The sequence below is a fragment of the Heterocephalus glaber genome, unplaced genomic scaffold (assembly GCF_053883595.1).
Source record: "Heterocephalus glaber isolate CG9 unplaced genomic scaffold, H.glaber_assembly_v1.0 deba00001608, whole genome shotgun sequence".
Taxonomy (NCBI): domain Eukaryota; kingdom Metazoa; phylum Chordata; class Mammalia; order Rodentia; family Bathyergidae; genus Heterocephalus; species Heterocephalus glaber.
Window position 1 is genome coordinate 12,784,603 of NW_028258379.1, and position 27,815 is coordinate 12,812,417.

The 27,815-nt window shown below is 39.2% G+C and overlaps 1 protein-coding gene across 18 annotated transcripts in view; it reads left to right on the forward strand.

Annotated features, from left to right (window-relative positions):
* The window catches only part of Rgs6 (regulator of G protein signaling 6), a 596,709-nt gene that overhangs the window by 371,761 nt on the left and 197,133 nt on the right, over window positions 1-27,815 (forward strand). Inside the window, exon 1 of one of the 18 annotated variants that reach the window (XM_087195076.1) lies at window positions 25,394-27,194. The exons of the other annotated variants lie outside the window; for them this stretch is intronic. The gene's annotated coding sequence lies outside the window, so the exon portion shown is untranslated. Of the gene's footprint in view, window positions 1-25,393; window positions 27,195-27,815 lie in introns of those variants that run through there. 18 annotated transcript variants of the gene reach the window in all.

Here is a 27,815-nt window from a genome sequence, read left to right on the forward strand (position 1 = left end):
CAGGAGGCTTCTGGGTCAGCGTGCCACAGCTCCCAGCACAGAGGAGGTGAGCTGTGCTGGTGCCAGCAGCAACCCCCCACACCTCCTGTCAAAATGAGAAGACATGTAAACAAGCCTCAGAACCAGACTTCCAGATCACCTACAGCAACTGCAAAGGGAAACGAGATGGAACACTCTGATACTCAACCACCTGGACTCCCTGAACTAGCAAAGAAAGAGGATCTAGAAAAAATGAAATCAGAAATAATTTCTCACATAACAGCAGAGATTGTACCCATACTGCAAGACATGATTAATAAATACAGAGAGAATACAGATAAAAAAATAGAGGAGCTGAGGAACATGCTGGAATCCCAACAGAGGAAACAAATTGAATCCATAAAACAGATGCAAACAGATTTCTAGAAGATTAAAAACTCCATTGAAAGTCTATGCAGCAGAATGAGCCAATGTGAAGACAGAATTTCAGATATAGAAGATAACACTGCAATTAGTGACCAGGAAAAGAAAAATTTCTTTAAAATTGTAAGGGACCATGAGAAATCAATCTAGCAGCTGCTAGAAGAATAACTTAAGATTGACTGGGGTCAACGAAAAACAGGAGAGAGTGCAGATGACACAAAAACCTGTTCACAGAACTGACGGCAGAAAACTTCCCAACCAGGGGAAAAGAACATGAAATACAAATAAGTGAGGGATACAGGACTCAGATTGCCTTGATCAAAAAAATCTACACATAGGCATGTAATTGTTAAGATTCCAGAAACCCAAGAGAAGAAATAAATTCTGCAAGCAGTTAGAGAAAAGAAACAAATCACATACAAAGGAAAGCCCATCAGAATCACACCAGACTTCTCAACACAAACCCTCAAAGCAAGAAGAGCTTGGAGTAATGTATTTCAAGCCATAAAGGAAAACAACCTCCAACACAGATTGATGTACCCTGAAAAACTATCTTTCAAAATTGATGGTGAAATAAGATACTTTCATGACAAAGAGCACTTTAGGAACTTCACGAATACCAAACCAGCACTCCAAAACATTTTAGACAAAATCCTAGGAAAAGACAATGAGGATCACAACCCGAGGAAGCCCAGCAGAATGAATCCACCAGGCATGACAAGAAATTAAAAGCAAAGGGGGAGAATCCAACAAAAAGAAAAAGTCATGACAATGATAACTCAATGCATATCAGTTATAACCATCGATGTTAATGGTCTCAACTCACCAATCAAAAGAAATAGACTGGCAGAATGGGTCAAGAAGCAAGATCCAACAATAAGCTGCATACAAGAAACACACTTAATTCAAAAAGAAACTCACAGACTGGGAAGTGAAAGGGTGGAAAACAATGCTCCATGTGACAGGAACCTGAAAAAAAGCCAGAGTAGCTATCCTCTTTGCAGACCAAGTGGCTTTCAAACCAACACTGATTAAGAGAGACAAAAAAGGATACTATATCCTTCTTAAGGGAACAATCCAAGAGGAAGAGATGACAATCATAAATATCTATGCACCAAACACTAGTGCACCCAACTATATAAAACAAATACTAACGGACATGAAAAATCATAGAAGCACTAACACAATAGTAGTGGGGGACCTCAATGCCCCATTTTTACATATAGATAGGTCAACTAGAAAAAAAAAAGCAATGAAATACTAGAACTCAAACTCTTGAACAAATGAACTTAACAGATGTTTACAGAGTGTTTCACCCCACAAAATCAGAATGCATACTCTTCTCAGCTGCACATGGGTCGTTATCCAAAATAGACCACATTGTCACTCATAGAACATATTTAGGTAAGTGCAAAGGAGTTGAAGTTATCCCCTGTATATTATCAGACCTACTGCGATGAAATTGAAGATGAATAGCAAAAGAAACCACAAAAATTTCATAAACACAGGGAGATTGAACAACACACTTCTAAATAACCAATGGGTCATGGGAAATTAAAGAAGAAATCAGACAGTTCTGTCAATTAAATGACAATGACAGTACAACATGTTGGAATGTATGGGACACAATGAAAGCAGTCTTACGAGGGAAATTCATAGCAGTGAATACTCATATTAGGAAAACAGAGCGAGCCCAATTAAACAACCTGATGCTGAACCTCAAGGTTGTAGAAAAAGAGCAGGACAAACCCAAAGCTCATAAAAGGGAGGAAATTATAAAGATCAGAGCAGAAATCAATGCAATGGAGACTAAGAGAACAATACAAAAAAATCAATGAAGTTTATTCTTCGAAAGAATAAACAAAATTGACAAACCCTTAGCCAACTTTATCAGAAAAAGGAAAGAAATGGCCCAAACCCAGGCAATTAGGAATGAAAAGGATGAAATTACAACAGACCCAGCAGAAATCCATAGGATCATCAATACCTACATCCAGAACCTATACGGCAATAAGATGGAAAACACAGAAGAAATGGACAGATTCCTAGATTCGTATGAATTACCAAAGTTGAATGAAGAAGATCTAAAAATTCTAAACAACCCAATATCAATCAATGAAATTGAAAATGTAATTAAAAAGTTACCAACTAAGAAAAGCTCAGGTCCTGATGGCTTCACTGCTGAATTCTACAAGACATTTAGAGAGGAACTACTGCCACTACTGTTTAAACTCTTCAATGAAACTGAAAGGGAAGCAATACTCCCACATTCATTCCTGGAAGCAAGCATCACCTTGATCCCCAATGCAGAGAAAGACCCAACTGAAAAATACAACTATAGGCCAATCTCACTAATGAACATAGATGCAAAAATCCTTACTAAGATACTGGCAAATAGAATGCAGGAGATCATCAAGAAGATCATACATACACCCTGATCAAGTGGGATTCATCCCAGGGATGCAGGGATGGTTCAACATATGCAAATCAATAAATGTAATACACTATATCAATAGAGTCAAGGACAAAAAACATATGATCATGTCAATAGACACATAAAAAGCACTTGACAAAATCCAACACCCATTCGTGATAAAAACTGTAAAGAAAATTTGAATAGACGGTCTCTACCTCAATCTGATAAAAGTCATCTATGAAAAACCAACAGCCAACATCATACTAAATAGTCAAAAACAAATCCTTCACACTAAAATCAGGAACAAGACAAAGATGTCCACTATCACCACTCCTGTTCAATATAGTTTTGGAAACATTATCCACAGCAATTAGACAAGAGAAAGAAATAAAAGGAACAAAGATAAGAAATGAAGTTAAATTGTCATTATTTGCAGATGACATAATACTTTATATAGAAGACCCCAAGAACTCCACCAATAGTCTTCTAGAGTTAATAACCAAATTCATTAGAGTATCTAGGTACAAGGTCAACACACAAAAATCAATAGCTTTCCTCTACATGAACAACAGCCTCACTGAGAGAGGAACTAGAGAATCAACTCCTTTCACAATAGCATCCAAAAAAATGAAATATCTAGGAATTAACCTAATGAAAGAAATTTAAGACCTTTACTCTGAAAACTACAGCACTCTGAAAAAAAGAGATGGAAGAGGATAACAGAAAATGGAAAGACATCCCTTGCTCCTGGGTAGGAAGAACCAATATAGTGAAAATAGCCATACTTCCAAAACCGCTATATAGATTCAATGCAATCCCAATTGACATTCCAACAGCATGCTTCACAGAACTTGAGAAAACAATCCAAAAATTCATTTGGAAGAAGTGACTTAGAATAGCAAAAGCAATTCTGGGCAATAAAGACAAGGTAGGGGGTATCACAATCCCCAACTTGAAAGGATACTACAAAGCTACTGTGATAAAAACAGCATGGTACTGGCAAAGAAACAGACCTGAGCACCAGTGGAACAGATTAGAAGATGCAGAGACAACTCCAGACACACTCAGCCACCTCATCTTTGACAAAGGAGCCAAACACCCTCACTGGAGGAAAGATAGCCTCTTTAGTAAGTGGTGCTGGAAAAATGGGGTTTCAACTTGCCAAAGATTAAAACTGGACCTATATCTCTCACCATGCACTAAACTAAAATTGAAATGGATTAAAGATCTAAATATTAAAACAGAAACACTAAACTGGCTGGAAGAGAGGTTAGGTAGAACTCTTGAAGCCATTGATGTAGGTAAAAATTTCATTAACAAAACCTCAGTCACACATGACCTAGCACTAAGAGTCAGCAGCTGGGATCTCATCTTATTAAAATGCTTCTGCACAGCAAGAGAAACAACCAACGGTGTGAAGAGACAACTCACAATGTTTGTTTCTTTGTTTTTTTGGTACCAAGGATCAAACTCAGGACCTCGCGCTTGTGAGGCAGGCAGTGACACCTCACAATGTGGGAAACAATTTTTACCAGCTGTTCCTCAGACAAAGGTCTACTATCTAGAATATATAAAGAACTTTAAAAAATCAGACCTAAAAAATTTTAAAAACCCAGATCTCCCATATATAAAGACCCAGTCCAAAAATGGGCATCTGAAATGAACAGACATTTCTCAGACAAAGAAGTAGAGATAGGAAAAAACCATCTGAAAAGATGTTCAACATTACTGGTCATTCAAGAGATGCAAATGAAAATAATGCTGAGATTCCACCTCGCTCCAGAAAGAATGGCTGCTATCAAGAAATCAACCAATAACAAATACTGGCAGGGCTGTGGGGAAAGAGGAACCCTGCTCCACTGCTGGTTGGAGTGTAGACTGGTGCAACTACTGTGGAAATCAGTATTAGATACCTCAAAGAACTAGGACTGGAAGTCCCATTTGACCCAGCTATTCCCCTGATGGGTATCTTCCCAAAAGAATTAAAAGAATCATACCACAGTGATATATGCTCATCCATGTTTATGACGGCACAGTTTGTAATAGCTAAAACTTGGAAACAGCCCAAATGCCCATCAACTGGAGACTGGATAAAGAAGATGTGTTTTTTAAAAAAAATTAAAATGGAGTACTACTCAGCCATAAAGAATGAGAAACTAGAGATATTTATAGCTCAATGGATGCACATTGAGGCCATATTCTTAAGTGAAATAAATAGGACACAAATGTGTAAATACCAAATAGTTTCTCTAGTGTGAGAAACTGAAAGTGTAAATAAGGATCAAAATGTATAATAGTTAATGTGAAACAGGAAGAAAAGGTCAAAGGAGAAGGGGAAGTGGAGCAGGTAAGGGAAAAGAAAGGAATAAATATGAGAAAAGGAAATAATGGAAACCGTCTTTGTAAACAGGGAGGTGTGGAGGGGTTGAAGGGAGGACAGGGGCATGGAGAAAAAAATAAGAGCCAAGATATATCATGTAAAGGTACAAATTCCCAATGATGAATGTCACCATATTGTGTATCTAAAATGTACCAATAAAATTAATGAAAAAAACCCCACACTTAACTGATCCTGAATATGAGCACAAACACATGCACGCACACACACACACATGCACACACACATAATATACTGTCTCTGTCCTTCTTGTACTCAGTTTCTATGGTACTTTTGGCAATTTAATTCCAATATAATCTTTCTCTTTTCTATTTCATTCTAGTTATTTACCCTTTTGTCATGCATCATATGATTAATGTAAACTAAATCTACCAATTTCCCTTATATTCCTTCATGATGTTTCTGACTCCACGAGCTAATTCAATACAGGTTTAGAACTATAAATCATAGATTTATTCATGGGTATATTTACACAATACAACATATTTCACAGAAAAATTGGCTTCACTCCTCCCTACTATCCAATCAGTCGCTTCCTTTTGCTATAAAAATACATGTTACTATTTAGTAACATTCAATCATATAAGTGTATTAGCATAAGTAATGACTTTCATCTAAAAGTAGCATGTAACGTACAGTACAGTACTCCATATCTCTTCTTTCACTAAATAGTTATTCCTGTATGGTAAGACCTAAAAGTCCATGTGCTGCCTTGACATTTTTGAGCTCCAACAGCTAACCATAGATACTCCTACTTTTGCCAAATATGCCTCCCACCCAGTGAGAAGGGATCCCAAGTAGACAGTCTCTCTGTCAGCTAAACCAGAAGGACCCAGTCTTCAACCTAACAGATTTCAACTCCCCGCCAGCCAATAAAGTCCCTGAAACAAGCCAATCACATTTTACAGGGACCAAGGGACATCTCATTCTCTTTCTACTAAGGCTGCCTCCCATAGCTTTTCTGGTTCAGTCCGCTCTACAGTGTATCCCTCACATGGCCCTGAATGTGACCCGTGTCCTCCTTTCCCAGGCTGTGAGTATATTTGACCAATAAGGTTATTGGTCTCATTTGTCTGGTGTTATGTATTCAGCTGTCTCATACATGCTATTGAGGGCAAAGGATCCTTCCTTTACCAACAAGGCAAAGAGGAAGGCAGTAGAACAAGTTCACATTAGTACCTAGAGCATTACTTTTATCCTTTTAGACAGCTGAACAGAATTCTATAGTACAAGTGCAAACTAATCTTTATCTTGCTCTCTGTTAATGGACATTTGTTTGGTTTCCACTCTTTGGTCTGAACTTGGCCAAGACGATAGGTGAAAATGGTCAAGTTCTTGTGGTTTCAGTTCACATTTGTCTTCTTATAAGGGAAGGCCAGCTTCTCTTCATGGGCTTAAGAGTTAATTGTATTTCTGGCCTTTTCTTTATTGAATTGAGAAAACTTTTCTTACATTAATTATCCCTTTTTTGATGATGTATGGGGTTGAATTTGTCATTTATCACTTGAATTTGTTTATAGTATGTTTTGCTGCCCAGCTTTTATTTCATTTTACGTTGTTAAATTTATCCTCTTTTATGAATTCTGGATTGGGGGTTATAAACAGAGATATTTTCTCTACCCTGTAATTGTATAAAAAAAATCTCTGGATGTTTTGTATTTTAATGCTTTAATATTTCCATTTAAATCTTTGATTTATTTGGAACTTATGCTGATATAAGGTGAGAGATAAAGATTCAAAACTTTGTTTTATCAGTTGTTTACCTGTAATAATTCCTCTTTTATCTGCTTACCTGCCGTGTCATTTTTGTCAAATATTAACAGACACTATTTATGGTCTATGTTCTGTTCCATGGGTCTGTCTTTTCACATACTAAGAATATTTTAAGTATTATATATTAAAAATGTATTTTAAGCCAGGCATGGTGGCGCATGCCTGTAATCCCAGCACTTGGATGAGGCAGGAAGATCGCCACAAGTTTGAGGCAAACCTGGGCTACATAGTAAGTTCAAGGCCAGCCTGACATACATAGCGAGACCCTGTCTCAAAAATCCCAAAACAGTATGTTTTAGTATGTGTCATTATTTATACTGAATCTTTTTTCTTATTCTTGTTTAGTTTGTTTTCCAAGTAAACTTTAGAATCATCTTATATGTGACTCCATGAAAAAAATTCTCTATTTTGTAGCTATTGGAAATTTATACACTAAATTAAAGAGAATTGAATCTTTAAAATGCTTTCCAATCAAAGAATTGTTATTTCTTTAAAGATTTTTCATGACCCTGAATGGTATTTTAATATTTAGTTTGTACAGATCTTGTACTGGTCTCATGACATTTTTCATACATATTTAAGTAGTAGTCTTTTCCTTTGAGATTTCCAAACTAGTTGTAATTTACAAATGTTAAGGCTGTTCATATCCAGCTGTAGCCAAAAGGGGGTGCAACATTTACCTTTAAATTGTTATAGAGACAATGAAATAAAAAGGAAAATGCTACTTGTAGCCAGAGAATTTAGAACCTATGAACTTGGTCAGATCTCAAAATACAGTTTCATGCCTTTTAGACCTAACTTCAGAATCTTTTTCTCTAAAAAGCCTTTCTCCACAAGGATAATATAGTGACTTTGGTATAAGATTTAGTTTCTTTGTAATGTATAATTGATTTAATCTAGTGTGGTATGTCCTCTTGATTTTGAATTCCCAATTTTAGTTTTTCTGTGTGTTGTGTCATGTGTGTACTATGGTTCTTCATGTCCTTATCCTAGAGGTAACCATATACAGTACTATTACAAGTCTATCTCAAAATGCTTCCTGCAGATCTGGGGCTATTGCAAGGAAGCCTGTCCTGAGCCTGCTACCAGCTCCCTCTCACCATCCTCAGAGGCTGGAGTGAGGATATGGCATAGGACAATGAATGTGCAAACCTGAATGTCTTTCTTCCTTAGGTTATAAGCCATATTAGAAAGGAAGTACTATGGAGGCCAGGAACCTACCAGACCCAGCACCCTGAAACCCAGTACACTCATGGACTTATTACAGCTCTTAACAAATGAATGCATGAATGACTAAATGGCTACATGAATGGGTGGATCCATCTCATCAGGAGATGGCTTACAAACTGACTTTCACTATGGGCATTTCTAATTTTTCAGAATGGTTGAAGTTGATAGTTTGTATATTTACTGTTGGTTTAGAGAAATTCCCTTAACCTAGTCCTCAGGCGATCTTAAGAACTTCAGGTTGCCTACTTGATAAATATGGTTTTATTATTAATTCATGTGTTTGAAAAAACACATGCATTGAAAGCTACAGCAAATCCTTTTAAGCTTTATACTCTTTCAAAGAGATTATTCCTTTCATGCTCAGGGAAAAAATCATGGGTGATGATAGCAACAGACCAGTCCCTTACATCTCTGGGCATAGCCCAAGAAGGAAAGAATCTACAATAACAGGCCACCTGTATTGTCATTTCTGTGATTGGCCAAAATTGTATTATTAGTATAAGCTCAAAGAAATGTCTTTGTAATTGGAGACACATTTGGGATAACATGACTGTTAGTCTATCCCAATCTTTATTTTGAGGCAGTTTCCACATTCCTACTTCTCTTCCTTTGCCTCTGATATTGATACACAGTGGACCCTTGACTTACGAACTCCATCCGTTTGTGAGGGCTGGTTGTAACTCAAGTTGGTCAACTGAAGGCTCAGGCTCCTCTACACAGCCTTCGAAGTCTCTCTCCTGCATACAGGCAGATCTGTGTCCATAAAGAGACATTGGGTCAGAATTTCTCAATTAACCTCACAGGAAAGGATGTTGTAACGTTCCTTCCAGAACTGTTTAAAGGTCAAATTCATATCAGAGACCATCTGGAAGCACAAGTGGACAACATTCAGGTTATAACTCAAGACTCCCTTCGTAAGTTAAAAACTGAAATTCTGGTCATAACCCAAGTTGTTTGTATGTCAGGCTGATCGTAACTTGAGGGTCCACTGTAACATGAGTTTTGCCAGTGCTCACTGGCTGTGACAGCTCTTTGGGAGAACAGGGTCTGCCTTCCTTTGGCTTGTGCATGTCAGTCATCTGTTATTGATGACCCTTGGGCACCTTCTTCCCCCCAGTGACCCAAAGCTGTTGTGCACCACTGGGCAGGGCCAGGTGCAGGATCCAGGGAGGCTGGGAAAGCTGTTCCAAGGCTGCTGTTCCAAGGGGCACTGTCTCTGCCTGGCTGGCACCAGACACAGCAGTGGTGGTAGTGGCAACCAGTAGTCTTAGGGCAGGTTAGTGTCTTCTGGACTTTATGTTCTAGGAAGCAAAAGGTTAAACTATTTACTTTAAGGGATCCCCTGGGTATGAAACACTGCATTTTATCTTTCTGGAGTGAGCTGATTCCATGCACTTGACCTTTACTCCAACACAGCACTCCACTCCTGAGAATGATTTTCTTTATTTTCTGTTTAATCAAGGCAAATGAGGCTAATGTGTGCTGGTAGTTTAGTTATTGGGGACAAGCCATGGAAGAAAAAGTGATTCTCTCTGTTCTCCTACTTCTTATTCAACCAGGTCTTGGCCAGATGCAGCTGGGTGGATAATTTGCATGGGCTGCCCTTTCTGAAGCCAGGCTCTCTGCATGCAGATTCTATAGGCAAAGCTGGAGTCACACCACAGGGACACCAGTTACTTTCCCATTTGTATGCATAATTTACACACACACAACTCCATCCACGGTCAGCTTCCCCTGAGCCTTCACAAGACTCAGGATGCTGCTTGAGGGAATGTTAACAACCCAGACTTCTCCGGGGACTGGTCTGACAGACTTCTCCAGCCACAAATCATATTTGAGGACTCAGAATTCATGGGTACCAGTACAATATTGAAAAGAAAACAACTGACACCTGCTTCCCAGTTCCTAGAAGTTACAGCAGGCATTCTTCTGGACAGAATAAGGAAACAAAATCCTGTGGGGTCTCAGCCACCTGGCAACCTTGTTTCTGGAGTTTTTCTGGAAAAGAAGGGAATAATTTGTGCAATCACTCTGGCTAAAGAGTGTAAAGAGAAAGGAAAGCCAATTTTTTATCCCTAATCTACAAGGCACAATGCACCCAAAGATTTTTGTGCCTTGTATCAGAATCATAGCACAAAGGAACAGCTCTTTGCTCCACAAAATATTTTAATGAAAGCAAAACACAGACTAAAAGCTTCACGTACAACTGGTCTTGCTTATTTCAAATCTTCAAAGGCCTTTAATAACCTCCATTATGTGACTATGTGATTTTTATCACACAACCTCAGATGCTTACATTTTTAAAATAATTCACCAGCAAGAACCAATGTCAGAACTAAATGCTAATAAGATTTGGCCTGGGAGAGTAACATGGTAAGACTGTTAATGTTTAATGCACTCACATCAAATTGGGATAATCCTGCTACTGAAGGTCAAGAGGCCCCCCCCTTTTTAAATAGGGAAGAAAGTATTATTTTAGCTGATCTAGTTTTCTCATTCAAATGAATCTAGCATAAACTTATTATAGCCAAGCCCAGGATAGATATTTCCTGGTGATCTGGCAATTTCCCTTGTACTGTTCATGTGGTTTATTTCTTTCCTCTTTGTTTCTATGATGATGATGAAAAGCATTTCTGGAATATGCCACATTTTCAAAGTGCTCCATTCACTGTCACTCAAAAAAAAACCACTGCTGGGCTTTATTACAATTGATATGCACAGTTAATTTGCATACAAAATTCTGGTTTGGTTTTAGAGCAGTTGTCACTTCTGATGAGAAAAGAAAGAGTGACCTTCAATAATGTGGTAGGAAATTGCAATGAATTCTGCTCTTAGTTCCTTTGCTAAACTGAAAGATTACAAAAGTCAAGAGCCATTTCTTCTTTTACTTTAGGCAGCACTCTAAACCAGCCTTGGCAGAAAACACCAACCCTAGGATTTCTAGTAATTCAAAAAGAAGGAGCTGTTCTTGGGTTACATGTGATGCTCATAAAAGGGCACTGGTTGCTGGGCACTGCCTTAAGTTACTGAGTTCACTTTGCTCATACAGTACAAGGATGGCTCCCTGCAGAGTTTCTGCAAGAGTATGCACCCAGCTGTGCAGAATTAAGCATCTGCATAAATTTGTAGTTTCCTAGTTTGGCTGTTAAATATGTTTTTTGTATCCATCCCTAATTTTCCCTAGTAGATATTATTTCATAGCTTGGAGATCAACACACCCATTAAAAACTCTGAAATTAATTCTCATGCATTTTGTTATCACTCATCATTTTGCCAAGAAACATTAGTGAAGAAAGTTATAAAGTGACCAATTAAGTTGTGGGTTTTTATTTGTTTTAACCATTCATAGTTTTGTGTTTTAGTAAGAATCCACCTGCGGTAAGATAAAAAGACCAGGCTCTAGTTTTAGCTTAGCTACTAACTTAATGTATTTCTCTACGCAAATGTCTGAGCCTTTCTGAGAATGACTTTATTTGTCAAATGGAGCTAATAATACCTGCCTACTTGCAGCATAGTAGTGCAAGGAAAAGTATAATCAGTAATGTAAATGAGACAGTGCAGAGTTCTAAAACATTTAAGTAGTGTTTCCTCATCTGCCAAAGAAGATAATGAATTGCACAAGGTTGCTGAGTTCAAGGACCTTAGAAGAGTACCTGATCCTAGCAGATGGCAGCTGGATGACCAAGTTACAAGGTGTTACTCCCAAAGCCCTCTGTCATCCCAGTCCCATGCAAAGCAAGGGAGCCAAGACAGCTTCCTTAGTCCCTTCAAAGCTACTAATATTCTTGGACTGTAAAGACGTTCTTTTCTGGAAACTCACATTTCAGCTTTCTAGATATTTGCAGAATTCAGCTGTCCTGAATTTAAGGGAATTTTGTATTAACATAGAATGACCTTGGAGTTCAAATGACCTTGGAGCAACATCAACTTGAGTTTGAATTTGAATTCTGCCCCTTGCTCGCTGTGTAGAATCCAACCAGACAAACTTCATCAATATCTTGGGCCTCAATTTCTTCATGTGGAGATAATATTACACTATCTCTCTCCCGGGGGATTTAGTGAGTTAAAATGCCACAATCAGGAGATGCGACCTAGTCTGCAGAACCCACTGTAGAATGAAAATGCATCCCCTCCCACCATGCTTTTTGAAACATTTCAAGGATTTAACAGTGACAGCAGCAGAGCATTAAACAGAGCACAGTGACCTTTGGTCTTGTGCAACTGCACAGGTTGTGCCCTTGATGCCCCCCGCCCTGGGCCATAGCTCCTGGCGGCGGCAGCCCCGTCACTTAGTAAGCACTCAGTGTAGACTACTTGCCTGTCTTGCTTTTCCTTTTCTCTCCTCTTGCCTTTATAGCTGTAAATCCCTGGGGAGAATGAGTTTTACTCTTGAACTTCCTATTGCAATTTTTCCACAGGCCTCTCAGGATGGTTCCTTTTGATTGATTAATCTGCTTCTTCTCTTTTTTGCTGAAATCAAGGAGCCAAGTGGTAGCACTGAGAGAGGGGAGTTAATCAACACAACCCTTTCATCTCTGCACCTGTATTTCCCAACCTCTTTCAAAGGCAATGTAAGAAAATACAGAACTAACAACTCCATGATACATAGGAAGATATTTATGTATAAACGGTGAGGTGTTAGGAAGAATAGAGAAGATACAATGAGGCAAAGCAGAATAAAGGTATTAGAAGAAGATAAAAGTGTGTACCTCACAAAAGATATCATTTGTTACCATATATCTAAGCACAGTTGAAGCAGATGAGTTGTAAAATCTCATATTCCTCTTTCCCCAACTTTAAGCCATTTCTACTAAATAAAGCAAGCAAACATATGGTTCCTCTGTCTCTGAACTTCATAGTTAATGAAGAATTTTGTTTTGGATTATTGCATTCCATAGTCAAGTGTCTGAGTTCAAGTGTGTTACTTCTTTTTTTTTTTTTTGGTACTGGGGATCGAACTCACAACTGCTTGCAAGGCAGGTGCGGTGCCACTGAGCTAAATCCCTGGCCCTCAAATGTGCTACTTCTATTCCTCACCTTGTAGAGTAGGCGATAAAGTAACTTCCACAGTTACTGTGTCAGCTGTGAACATTTGGGCTCCAAGTAACAGAAAGTTTACAAGTGTAGAAAAGTGAAGAATCTGTATGTGTGTAAGATGATCTTCTAACAACAAGCTTGGAGGCAGACTATTGCCTCAGAAGTTGGACAGCTCACTGCATCATGGCTCCTATCTGCTGCTTTTGACTTTTCTTTCATGATCACAAGATGGCTGCCTTGACTCCAGCCATTACCACCGTGGTAGAGAAAATGAGGTATAGAAAGGAGTAGTATCAGTCATATTGTTTCATTTTTTCAGGAAAGTTAGACTTTCTTAGGCATCTCCTGGCTTGAAGACTTCTCCTTTTGCATCAGACAGAACTACATGAAAAGAAAGAACATGGGTGTTTAACTTTTTTAGCCTTTTTAACTTGTGGTGAGAGAAAAGAGTGTTGAGACCCTTCTTGGGTGAAGTACATGACAATATGCAATATGCCATAGTGACACACAGCAAGTGGCAGTGACAGAGCCTGAATCCAGCCCTCCAATCCTGAGTTAAGCAACATGGCCCCCATGCCATATTGCTCTTCCTTTTAAAATGCATTCAGCAGCATCCAACTTGGCCACTTCCTGCTGAGAAGAGCATTCAGAAGTCACTCCATATTGTGAAAATCCAAAAACAGGGAAAAAAATTACTGTGTCTTGCCGTAAGTTTCCTCAGATGGAACTTCCTCCAAGTTATGTAAAACTGAGAGATTAGGTGGCTTATAGAAAATTTATTCTGCACACGAGAAATTCTGTGCATTGGACATTTCATAAGACTTGTAGCATATTTGGAAACTCATAAGAGAAATTGTGTGAAGCATTGCTTTAGCCTCAAGCTGTCCCTTGTACTATCCTGCTGTTTCTCAAATCACAGCCTATTTATTTTTTGGTAGGAACTGTTTACATATGATGATCATATTTGGATGCCTTTAGTAATTTATTAAGTTCCCTTTCCTGAAAAAGGATCAGAGTCAAAAACATATATAAATATCAGCCTGAGAGATTAGAAATAAAAGCCAGGATGGAATTTCCCCTCTGTAATCACCACATGCAGTCAGCGCAGCAGGGAAGCTGAGCTGGCAATTCAGTCCAAGGTAGAGAAGTAACAGAATCTGGAAATGTAAATATGTTTCTGTTGGAAGTACTCAAAATAATGTTTATACCAGCTTCTTCCTTTTTAGCTGGGGAATGTTCGTGAGAGGAATTTTTGTTGTGTTTTCCTTAAATGCTCCCGGCAGTAAATTGGAAGCACAGCACCTGCTGAATGATTAGTCAGGAGTCGCAACATTGAATAAATCATGAAATCTGTAGGTGAACTGAATAATGGCTGTTGTGAAGAGAATTTTAATTTAGTGTTGACAAAATAAATCCCCTTGAATTTTTTTCAGGAGAATCTTTTATTTTTAGCTAAAGTGTTTGATACTTCTAAATTCACTAAGAGTTTGGACAGGTTGGAATGTTATTGAGTCTAACAGTGATGTTTAAGAACTAGGGTTTATGTGCCAGGCACCAGGTTAGGTGATGTAATATTAGATCATTCTCACCCATCCCTGTACAGTTATTAGCTGTGCTTTCCCAGGTGTATAACCAAAACCTTTAGTGGTGGGGTAAATAGTTAAGGACCACACAGCTGGGAAAGAATAAAGACCTCCCATCACTTGTTTGGAAAAGTAAGTTCTTCTCAATCAGTGTGGCAAACCCAATAGTCTGGCTCACTGAACTCTTAGTACCACCCCTTCTATCTTGTCTGCTTCTATCCTAGAGGCCAGAGGCCTTAAGTCCCAGCTTTGCTGTGGCATGGTGTGGCCCATTCATGTCACTGGGCACTGTTCTGTGCAGTGATATAAAGGCAAATCTTCCTAGGGAAAGTTTCTCCCCTCTCCCACATAGGTACAGCCTGTGAACTGTTAGCTGAGAAGCAGCAGTGGCTAAATCACCTCATAAACACATAACTTTATAAGATTTAATAGTGGATCAGGGAAATTTTTTACCAACTCGAAAGAGCATCCTAACTCCTATCTCATGAACACTTCCAAATATCTGGGTCAAGAACTCTCCACATACAATGAAGACTATCAATTTAGAAAGAAATCAGCATAGGACACTATCACATACTACAAGACAGTACAAAGATATTGCAGTATAAAAGAAGAGAAAGAACTGGAAAATTAATGGTCAATGCAGAACATATACCATGGGTGATTCCTACAAACAAATGAAAAAAAAAATGTTGCCATGGACTCAAACTACAAAAGACCTCAAAAGAGAGAAAAAGAAATCAGGGAAGACATGGTGAAACACAAGAAGAAACATTCACTAATACAGGTCACAAAAGACTTGAAGAAAGAAAGTTATCACAAAATGAAGGTGATTTTAAAGTAGCACAAAGTAAAATAGATGCTGCAAAAAGAGAACAAGGGATGTGAAAGACAGGATTATCAAAGCAAATAAAACAAAATAGAAATAATAGTTTAAAAGTATTAGAAAGCAAGTGGTGTATTTGGGTGACAGAGAAGATCCCAACAGACACAGGAGAAAAAGAAACAATTGAAAGAAGGAAACAGTGCCCTTAATGTTCAAAAAACAAGAAAAGATTTTACTTTATAGATTGAAGAGTTCAATCATGTTCCAGGAAAATTTGCTACAGAACTATCAGCATTTTTGGACTATCCATAGACTTTAAAGAAAAGAATAATTTGAACAACTCAGCAGGAATATCAAGTAACATACATAAAATCAATTTCTTTTAAAATTCAGGCTAATTTAAAACATTTTTTACAGCAACACTCAAAGATACAGAGAATAATGACTATGATGTCCTCAATAAAGAAAGAACAAAGTGTGTGGCCCAAGAATTTTATGTATAATCAAATTGTCATTCAAATAGATAAAATTTGTCCAATATTTAACAACCCAGAGAAGACAATACCCATAAAGAAAGAAAGTTTTTGTTTTAAAAACAAAGACTTTAGCCAAATAAGGGATGAATGAAGAGACCTGGCAAAAGTACGTTTAGTGAACATACTGAATATTTTTAGCTTTGCATTGAATCTAAAATAACTATGGAAATTTTTGGTATAGGAAAGAGTAAGTTACAAACTTGAATTTATATAAATGTAACTAAATATAATATTAAGGCTAGGGAAGGTACAGAGGCTATATGTTGATTTAGTCATCATTTTTTTTTAATTTTTATTTTTGGTACCAGGGATCGAACTCAGGACCTTGCGCTTGTGAGGCAGGTGCCGGAACCACTGAGATAAATCCCCAGCCCTTCTTCATCATTTTAGATGAAGATGAAATATCTCATTTAAACATGGTGAATGAAGTAATTGATGTATGTTTAAATATAAAAGGTAAAAACTGTGAGAACTAACATATAGTTTGTAAACCATATATGTTTAGTATATATGCATGTATAATTAATATATTAAACCAAACTTTATTAAACCAAATTTGGGTGATAAAATAAGAGTAGAGAAGAAAAATTTTTATATTTTATAGTGAAAAATTAAATGTCAGTATTTCAAGAAATAGAGAACTTAAATAAACATATATGGCTAGTTATAAAGTTGATTGCTACAAGAATTAACCATAGCTCAAATCTGCCCAAATAGTACAAGGAGTTCTCACAAAAACAAAACAAAGAAAATAGAGACTGAAGAATAAAAGATTTTTTAAAAAAGCAATAGAGGGCTGGGGATTTAGCTTAGTGGCACTGCACCTGCCTTGCAAGCACAAGATCCTGAGCTCAAACCCCGGTAGCAAAAAAAAAAAAGCAATAGAGACTGAACTGGAAACATTTCACAAAATATTATGTTTAAGACAAATATGTCTGTGATATTAACAAAGATGAAAGCTGATACACTACACATACTAAAAGAAAAAACTTCCCGATAGAGTAATGAAGTAAAAGTTAGCCATATGCTATTTACCAGGTATATCCCTATATCAAAGTGACTAAAATTCTTCAAAGTAGAAGGATGAGCAAAGAAACATCAGTGCTATAGTTTGATCTTGGATATCATCCAAAGCCCAAGGCACTCTTGGGAGGTAGAGGAACCTGTAGGTAATAGGACATAGTGGAAGGAAGTTAGGTCACTGAAGGTTGGTCTGTCTCTCTCTCTCTCTCTCCCTCCCCGACCCCACCTCAGCCACCCACCATAAGGTGAACAAAATTCTTCCTCCACATGCTCCTGTCATGATGTTCTGCCTTGCCCCAAAAGCACCTGAGTCAACTCACCATAGACTGAAACCTCTAAAATTATGATCCAGAATAAATCTTTCCATCATTTTAAATTGATTCTCTCAGGTATTTTGTCACAGAAAACTAACATAATCACCAAATATCCATCATATGGAAGCAGAGGCCAATGCTCTTGGAATAAAACAAGGTTGATTTAGAATAAAAAGCATTAAGCAAAAAAAATAAAAACACTTTGTATGATAAGGTGTGTGATCCACAAGGAAGATCTAGGAGTCATAAATATTTCTGCACCAACTGAAGTAACCTGAAGTTATTAAGGAAAAATTACAGAGGATAAAAGGAAAAAGTAAACACTTTGTTATGGGACAGATAAAATGGACTGAATAAAAAGTAAAGACATAGAAATCCTAAATAACATAACCAGCAAAGCTATATTTATCTAACTCTGACCCTGGAAACTGAAAATGTCTCATTCTTCTAGATGTCCAAAAACCATTTCCAAAATCTGACTGTATTTTAGACTACACAGGAAACCTAAATAAATTTCCCTACCTTAAGTCAAACTCCCTTAAATAAAAAATGGTACAGACATTGCCCATATCACTATAAATACAAAATGAATCAATATAAAATTATAAAATATTTAAAATTAATGATAATGATTATAACCACATTACATATCCAATGTAATGAGGTAAAGTATTCTCTAAAAGAAAAAAATTTAATAGGCATAAGTACTTTAAAGAACAAAATTGAAGGAAATTAATGGCTTAACTTTTCCATTTATGACATAAAAAATGAGAAAAATAAAATTAACTTCAGGAAAACATATGATATTAATGATAATATAGAAAGTAAATTTTTTTAAAGAATAAATTTTGAAGTTTATTCTTGAAGGAAAAAGCAATATATCCCTTGTAAACTAAACAAGATATATACAAATACATTTTCTAGGAGAATATAAATTACCAAGCATGACCTCTCATAAAGGAAAAAAAAATCTAAGGAATTTAATTAGCATAGAAGAAATTTGTAGTGTGGGGGATTAAAGCAATCTTCTCCAAACAATGCACCAGTCGCCAAATGTTTCACAGATAATTTTTACCAAAGCTTTAAGAGAAAGATAGGCCCAATATTTAAAACCAGGAAGGTCCATAGAAGGGTAGTCAGAAGTAGATAAGCTACCTATTCTAAATGTAGTGTCACATATTAATGGCAAAAAAGACACTCTCTACAAAAAATATTGAAACAACTGGATACCCTTCTGGAAAAAAAATATACAACTGGATTCTACAGTCAAAACTTAGGCCAAAATAAATGCTAGATAACTCAATGATATAAATATTTTTTTTAAAAAAAAATGAAGGCACTAGGAAAAATCACACTAGCTTGATGTGGGGAAGACTTTCTATTTTTAATATTGGCATATGTTTCCAATACATAATAATTACAGTTATCTTGTGGAATTGGTACATATACATATCACATCTTCATCAGGCTTTTGGCCCAAAATACAAAAGCTGTAAGTTAAAACATTAATAATTTCTTATTTACCATTTTCAAAAAGTATTTCTGCACTGTAGGAATACCATAAACAAAATCAAGAGAAAAATGACATATCAGAAAACTAATTCACAGACAAAAATCTACTCTCTTAACATACTGAAAATCTCTTAAAATCATTTTTAAAACCCCAATGGAAATAAAAAATCCAAAGAATATAAATAGGCACTTTCCAAAAAGAAATACACATAATGCCTACCATTGAAAAAAATTGCTATCTCACTAAAAATAAGAGAAATGTGTAGTAAGACTAACTGAGATGTTTATTTTTTTAAAAAATATTACCAGATATAAGATAAACAAGGATCAAAATGTTTATCACACATTGTTGGTGACCCTGTAGGGAAATAAATTACCTTCATAGAGTGGGATTATGGATTGGTACAATGTGTATTAAGAACAAATTGTTGTTTACATGTATCTTCTGACTCAGGAATACATTACACTTGTGCATTATTGCATTCTTGCATTATTGTGAATGGTATACATACAAGAGTATTCTTTACCATGTTGTGACAGCAGAAGATTTCAGTCCATTAAATGATGACCAATATAGACTCACTACTACAAAGATCTCTGCAATTTATGCAGAGATTCCCATGTCCATGAAGGCCAAAAGAGACAAAAACCTGAGAGCCCTGTAGGGTATGCCACCATTACTGTAAAATAATAGTAACAGTAATAATAATCATTATGCATAAAGTAGATGAATAAAATGATAGTGAAATTTAACTTAAGAACCTGATAACAGTAGGTCCCTCTTGAAAGGGAACATTGGGGTTTGTGGTGCAAGGTATGTTTTAATGTACCCCCTTTTCTATCTGTTAAATGTTGCACCAGGTATATATTTTTCAGAATCCAAATCAAATCCTACATCTGCTATCTCCAGCTTGGTAACCTAGAGCAAGCTGCATACCAGTTCCATCTCTGTGGACTAGGGACAGTCGTGATGTTCTGTCCCAGAGTGTGATCAGAGCTACACAAGACAATCATGGAAAAGTGCCCAGCAATTACATGTAATTGTTTAGTAAACACCCTCTTCTTCCAGAATTAAAATAAGCTGCATGTAACTATTAAAACTTAATAGAATACGTAATTTTACTTTGGTATGTTTTAAATTTTCTTTGTAATACATGAATGATTTCAACATCTGTCTTCCTTAGGCATAATTAATTAATTAAAAGAGAACAGTGGACCTCAACAGTCAGACACGCTTCTTTTTCTGTTGTAAAAGTAATACTTCTTATTCAGAGTCAAGTCTAAGTATTAACCCATCCTTGGCACAACTAGAATAAGATTAGAAAGATGTAAACTTCTGATGCAAAGTACCTATTGGCCTTGAACTTGAAATAGTTGGGTTCTGGTCATTCCTGGTTGTTGTTACCTAGCACTCATTTATCACCAGAAATGTCCTTCAAGAATTTCACCTGTAAAATGGGAATAATTGCCTTGCAGAGGTTCTTTGATAGAGTTCCCCCAGAGAAACTGAATCAATAAGATAATATAAGTACCAATAGATAGATAGCTAGATATGTGTGTGTGTGTGTGTGTGTGTGTGTGTGTGTGTGTGTGTGTACCGGTATGTTACATATACCAAAAGGAAATATCATATACTTTTATATCTATGTACATATGTGTATGTATATATGGGGAATTGTTATGGAATTATGATGGCCAAGAAGTCCCGTGACAGGCCATACTTACCTACAGGCTGGAGAACAAAGAATGCTGGTGGTTTAACTCCTAGTCCAAGGTCAAAGGTCCGAGGCCTCACTACTCTAAGTTTCAAGATCAGAAAGAGAACTTGCAGATCTGATGTCCAAGGGCAGGAAAGGATGGATGTCCCAGCCCAAGGAGAGGAGAAAATTTACTCTCCTTCTACTTTTGTTCCCCCTATCCATGCAGTCAGTGGATTAAATGATCCCTGCCCACATCGATGAGGGTGATCTCCTTTATTCTACTGACTTAAATACTAATCTTTAAAAGAAAAAAAACTCATCAATACACCCAAAATGATGGTTTACTCCTATCTCCACATCCAATATCCTAGTCAAGTTGACACATAAAATTAACCATCACAGGTGCTGTCTGGTTTAAAGTCAGTCAGCCTAGGAAAGCACCCAATATATAATAAGAACTCAACAAATATTTTTCGAAAAGTATCAAATGTTCACTATGTGCAAGGAGCAAGAAATGTTCCTTACCTTCAAAGCCTATAAACATTAATAAGAAGATGAAACAATTCTCAAGGAGCACCAAGCTGTTGAATGGCAGAAGCCAAAATGAAGAGTGTAAGCATGACAAGCATGAGGAATAAAGAGTGACTTCCTTTCTCTCTCCAAGCCATCACAGGTGAACAATTGGCCTCAGTGAATTCTGGGGTCAGAGGCCACTGTGTCAAATTTTGAAATGGAATAAAGATTCTTGTGTGGCAAACTATATACTTCCATGGTAATACACCCAATTTTATGCTCTCTACAGTATCTTGACACGGTAGCTTTGCAATCAGTGTTAGTGAAGGACTGGCGTTAAGTGCAGATGTTTCTGCACCACTCGGAGCCTTGCAAGGATCTGCCATTGGGATCCCAAATCAAGAGGATGGTGTGAAACCTTCCAGTCTGCTTCTGCTCCTGATCATCAGTCTTTGTTGGTTTGTAACTATGAAGGCCTTGTATGCATTTATTAAGAGCCCACCGAGCATTATAACACTCGAGCCCGTGAATGTTAAGGTGGTGTTATGGCTTGTGTTTTGATGTTCCCCCAAAGCCTCATGCAAAAAAGTTGGGGCTATATTGGAGGTGGCTGAATCTAGAGTGTATGATGCTGGGATTAAGGGCATGTGATTACTAAACCACTACACGAGACCGATTGGTTTGGCACCACTCTAATCCCGGTAGTCTGGATGAGATAAAAAGATAGAAGATTCTGTTATGTTTCTCTTGTTGCTTTTGTTGTCTTCTGCCTCCATGAACTGTTGGTCTTTTCCCATCCTGCCTTGGAGCCAGCCAAATATGGACTGAAACCTCTAACTGTAAGCCAAATAAACTTTTCCCCCTAACTTTGGGTGCTGAGTATTTTGTCTCAGCAATGAGAGAAAAATAACTAATACAAGTGGCAACACAGAGGGAGGAACGCCTCTGCAAATGAGCCCTCCTCACCTTTCCTGAGCACATATAATTCGCATACTCTTCACTTCCCCCCTCACCTATCAGGAGGAGACTATAAATGTAGAGAAAGTGCTTGAGAACCTGTGTGAGTCTCTTAAGCATGAGCACCTTGAGCACTTGTCCTCTGTGCATTTTCTACTGCTATAATAGAATACCACAGACTGGAAAATTTATAAAGCAAAGAGGCTTGTTTAGCTTATGGATCTCTGCAAGCTGGTAGTCCAAGGGCATGGCACTGGCATCAGGCAAGGCCCTCAGGCTATGTCAGAACGTGGCAGAAAAGCAGACAGGCAAGTCTGTGTCCCCAAGAGAGGAGACACCAGGTGTGGACTTGCTTTTTATCAGAATCTGGTCTTGTGCAAACTGAGCCACTATCACAATAACGTTAATCGATTCTTGAGGACTCTTAGACCCAGGCGCCTCTTTGTAGGCCTCATCTCCCACTACCGTTGTACTGAGGAGTAAGTTTCCAGCGCATGAATTGGGGGACACATTTAAACTACAGTATAGCAATATTCACCAGCTGGGGAACGTGGGGGAAGTAAGGAGCCCCCTGTACGCTCAGCATGTGCTCCACTCCTTTACACCTGGGAGAGTGTTGGGAAGTTGAAAATGAAAGCTTTTGCCATGCGTCTCTCTGAATCTGATTCCTCTGCTGGGCATTAACTTTTCATATACCTCAGATAAGTGGGATTTAGAAATCCATGTTAGTGACAGGATATTTAATTTCAGATCCACAGGGCCCACACCTAAACTTAATATTGCATGCTTGTCAGAATGAATTGGAAACCCTCTCTCACCAGGCCCTGTGTGGGACTTAAAGATTACTGGCCAGGTCGGGGTGCTGGGAGTTCTGTCCTTGCTTTCACCTACATTTGCGAGGGATGTAGTTTTCTGAGATGACATTTTAAAAGTTTGAGGTGTGCCTGATTTTCCCAAACAAGTGCAACTTTCTGTCAATAAGTGCTCTTTCCAAAGCTCAGTGGGCTGCAGGGTGCCTTGGAGCAGGGCCTCTTCTGCGTTAATTAATTAACTAATCATTGACAATGCAGATAAGACTGCTGGCCCAGTCTTGTGGGGGCTTTCTGCTGAGCATATCTGCAAGGTCAGTCCACAGAGGGACAGGATCATGGCAGCAGACTCACCCAGCATTCTGCTAGACACAGAGAAGGCAGCCTGGCCAAAGGCAAGGGTCAGGAAGACTCAAGGTGAGGAATGGGTCCACTTGTTACATTTTCCCATAGCATCTTCACTGGCCTCCTATTGTAAATTGTCACAAGGCTTAAAACTACCCCATTATTCAAAAAAAAAAAAAAAGTGAGCTGTTTGCTCCTCATGGAGAGTAGCAGTTAAAGAAGAGACGAAGCATTAGGATTTCATTTGTAATATGGAAATAAATGTGAGGCCATCTAAATTTTTATTATAAAGGATTAAATTCAAGGAAATATTTACTAGAGGCGATTGTCCCTGGGAGGGCAGCCCAGAAGCCACGAAGCCATAACTGTATTTCTCTTGGTATCAGGCAGGGACTGCCTTTCCTGGGGCTTCCAAAATCAAAGGGTATGATTCTTTTTCTCTCTCTGTGTGTCACTGTGTGTGTATGTGTGTCTGTCTGTCTGTCTGTCTCTCTCTTCCTCTCCCTCCATTTCCTTCACTACTTGCAGGCTCTTTCTTCAGAATGCAGTTCAGGTGGCATCTCCCACTGGCCTTGGGCATCTTTCTTCAGGGCCAATCACACTGCAGGGAGGAGAGGAGGAGATGGCGTGCTCAATTCACTATTGTCATGAATGCTTGATTTTGTTTTTCTCCATGGACAAACCAGAAGAATCCTTCTTTTATAGTTCAAGTTTGCAATATTTTTTTCCTTAGAAAACAAAGCAGTTTACAGAAGTGAAATTATTCCAATTATCTAATCTCTGTTGCATTCCTGGGCACTGGGAAGAGTTAAATGATGCATGAAATCACCAGTCAGATGGCATTAGACAGAGGTATGTTTACACCCCCAGAGGTAGCCCATGAATTATTTAACCAGAGGGACTCCTAGCTCTGTGTCTGGCTAGACAAGGTTCAGCTTGAGTTACTTAGGAGGTACAGTTTGAGACCCCTGAGCTTCACCTTGCCTGAGGAAACCATCTGACAGACACTGTGGCCTGCCACCAGAGCCAGGTCTCCTTGAGAACAACTTGAACTAAGCTCCTGTGGGCTCCAGATGGCATGCAAAGTGGAGAGGTTTTTGGAGTCCTGAATGCTTTGCCAGAGAAGACAGAGTTGGCAACATTTCAATCCAGGTGGTAGGTTTGCCTTCATGGTGTGAGCTCAATGACTAGGGTTATGATTTTTAGATAGTCCATTTAATAACACCCCTAGTTCCCATCTGAATTTGGAACCAGTGAGAAAGAGAGAGGAATGAGGCAGATGGAGAGCAGAATGTCACCTTTATTACCCATTGGCCTGTCAGAAACATGGAGAACAGCGCCACCAGATGTCTTTATTTGGAACCCCAGAGTGGAGAAACTTCCTCACTGCCAGAAACCTGAGCCTCACCCATGGGCAGAATATTGCTTCCTTTTACCCTAGATGTTGTGGTTTATAGATGTCCTTCCAAAGCCTCATGCACGCATAGGTGGGGTTTTTGAAAGATGCTTGGATGGGAGGGGGGCTCTATAGCTGACTTGCTGTTAGGAGGTGGGGTCTGATCTGAAAAGGTGGGTCACTGGGGGCCCTTCCCAGCTCCTTCCTTTATTCTCTCTGCTTCAAGGCCGCCATGAAGCGAGCGGCTATTCTTCTGCCATGCCGCTGTGCCAGGCCGTCCTGCCTTGGGGCCACCAGCTATGGACTGAAACGTGAGCCAGAATAAATCTGTCCTCCTTTAAATCGCAGATGTCAGGTATTTTGTCCCAGCAAGAGAAAGTGACTAAGACTCTGGGGCAGGAAGCAGAAATGAGCCAGGCCCCCTTCAAGTACCTAGATCATTAAAGGAAGAAGCAGAGGCCAATTTCTCACTATCAGGGGAGCTTCTCTCCTTTCCAACATGGGGAAAGTAGAGGCTCTGACACAAGACACAAGCATCTAGGAAAAGCCTTCCTTGGGCACAAGCAGTGCTGAGGAGATATGGCAAGGTGTATTTTGGAGCGGGGGGCGGGGGGGGAGTTGTTGAGACTCCAGGAGGTGGACAGGTTTTTAGAAGGTGTTCCCTTTCCTTCGGCAGGTGGAAACTGAGGCACAGAGCCCAGGGTTTTCAGCTATTTAGGGTCAAGACTGACATGTCACACCTGAAAGTCTCAAAACTCTCCCCACCACACACCATGATATAAGATTCACCTTTATGACAGCACAGAAGTGAGCTTTCCACCCTACAGTCTCACTGTGAGGGGCTAGACTGTCTTTTTGGGTCCATCCCATGAGGGTCTCGGGCCTGATTCTTGCCCCCACCTCATCAATCCAACCTTGGGATGGGACATGCTTAGAAGATGCATAGTAACCAGTCTGGCATTCACAGTAAGTGATCATTTATGAGGAAGTAGAAATATCACGAGGTCACGTGAAATGAAGTGCTTCATTGATGCTTTCTCCCTGTGCCTTGGACACTCTATAAACACAGTTGAGAAAGCAGTCCACTCCTGCCCAAGTTACAGGGCAGGACAGCAGCCTGGCAGAGGCTGGGTGAGGGGGCTTCTGAATTGGCATGTCAGTGGCATCCAATGAAGATGGTTGTCATGCCTGCTTCTGCAAATGCTTATCCACTCTGGGGCCAGATCTTTAGCCTTCTCCCTTCTGTCTTTGGATACAGCACCCACAGCTACACTTCCCCCATTTATACTTTCCAGGTGAAAATCATGTCTTTCCCAACCACTCACCTTGGCCCTGGATCTGTGCACTATCTGCTCTTCAGTTGGAGTTGGGGGCTCAAGCCCTGAAGTGCTTTGGTCTGGTCTCCTTCTGAGCCCTTACACTGTGTGCTGCAGAAGGCAGGGAAGGGCCCTCCTCACCATGACTGTGACCTTGAGGAGGCCAGCAATCTGTTTCCTCCTTGCCAGGGGATCTAGAATACTTTAAACGCCCACTGACAGTTTTATTTCCAACACAGCAAGGTAACGAGCCCACGCGCGCGCACACACACACACATACGCATACGCATGCACGCACAAAACCAGATTTCCATTCCCGTCAGATGTCCACATTCCAAAGTGAGGTACCTGTTGACAAAGGCTTTTTAGCTGTCAGAAGCTGTTATCAGATGGAATTGGTCCCTTCCCTCCACTGTGCATATGTTGTCACAGTGCATGTTATGCAGGGCTTTTTCCATCTCACCCACCCCCTCCTCTAAAATTCCTACCTCCCAGTGCCCGAGTACTGACACTCTAGGAGAATGTCTGAAGCCAGCATGTAATAGGTGTCCAAAAGGAGTCCCTGGTGATGGTGTGTCACAAAGGACATTTGGGGGAATTCACTCCTCATTTGAGTGGTGCTGTCCTTCTCCATAGGGCTGAGTGATGCGAAGCCAGGATCCCACCCCAAGGCTCATGCTGACCTCCACTTCCCTGCAGGGGCAAGTGGGCCTGGGAGCTGGGCCAAGTGCAACCCCTACCCCTAGTTCTTGAAAAAGCTGTCATATATGTGTCATCGGAACCCTGTGACAATCTGGAGAAGCTGGAAGGGTAAGTGGCTGAGAGGCTGAGGCCACAGGATAGGCAACTCACACCCCCATAACCCCCTTTAGGGAATCACCATTTACTTGTCGGCAGGAGGGGAGGAGTGCTGGGCAGAACTGAACTAGAAATGCCCGGAAACACAAATAGCACTCACCAAGGCACTTAGGTTTCAGGGCATTGAGAAACTTCAGTTTTAAACATCTGAAATTTTGTTTTTTCCATGATGGAGCACATTCAATCCATTTATGAGGAGACTGAGACCTGCAGAGGGGACATGATGTCTTTATGACCGCAAGAAGGAAAGGTATGCAGAGGGCTTTTGAGATGATACCTTCACCCCACACCTACTTTGGGAGCCCCATAGTTTTGCTCTGAGCTATGAGTCCAGTGTTTGCTCGCACTTCCTCACATTAGACATGGTGTTGGCTTTCAGAAAGCTAGAGCTTGTAGGGTATGCTGTGGGGCTTGGGAATTGGACAGTGTGTAATAATTCAATTTGGTACAAGGAATGCTAATTTGGAAATAATTAGGCATCATCTCCCGAGTGTGTGAGTATGTGTGCACATGTGCATGCACATAGAGAGGGGAGGGAATGAGAGAGAGGGCAGAAAGGAAGATGAAAGGAAATAGTTTTCATTGTGTGTTAGACAAAAACTTCATTTTTACAATCTGTAAAATCATTCCAAGAATGTAGACATATGCTAGGCCTGCCCTAACAGTATCACAAATTAGATGGCTTAAACAACCAAAATTTGGAGCTCCAGTGGAGCAATCAGTTAGCATATGGTACTTACATAACCACCAAAATTTAGGGTCTGATGTTCTAGAGGCTAGAAATCCAAAGTCAGGGTTGGCAGGTTGGTGCCTTTGCAGGAATTGGATCTGTTCCATGTCTCTTTCCTTGGTTTATAGATGACTGTGTTAG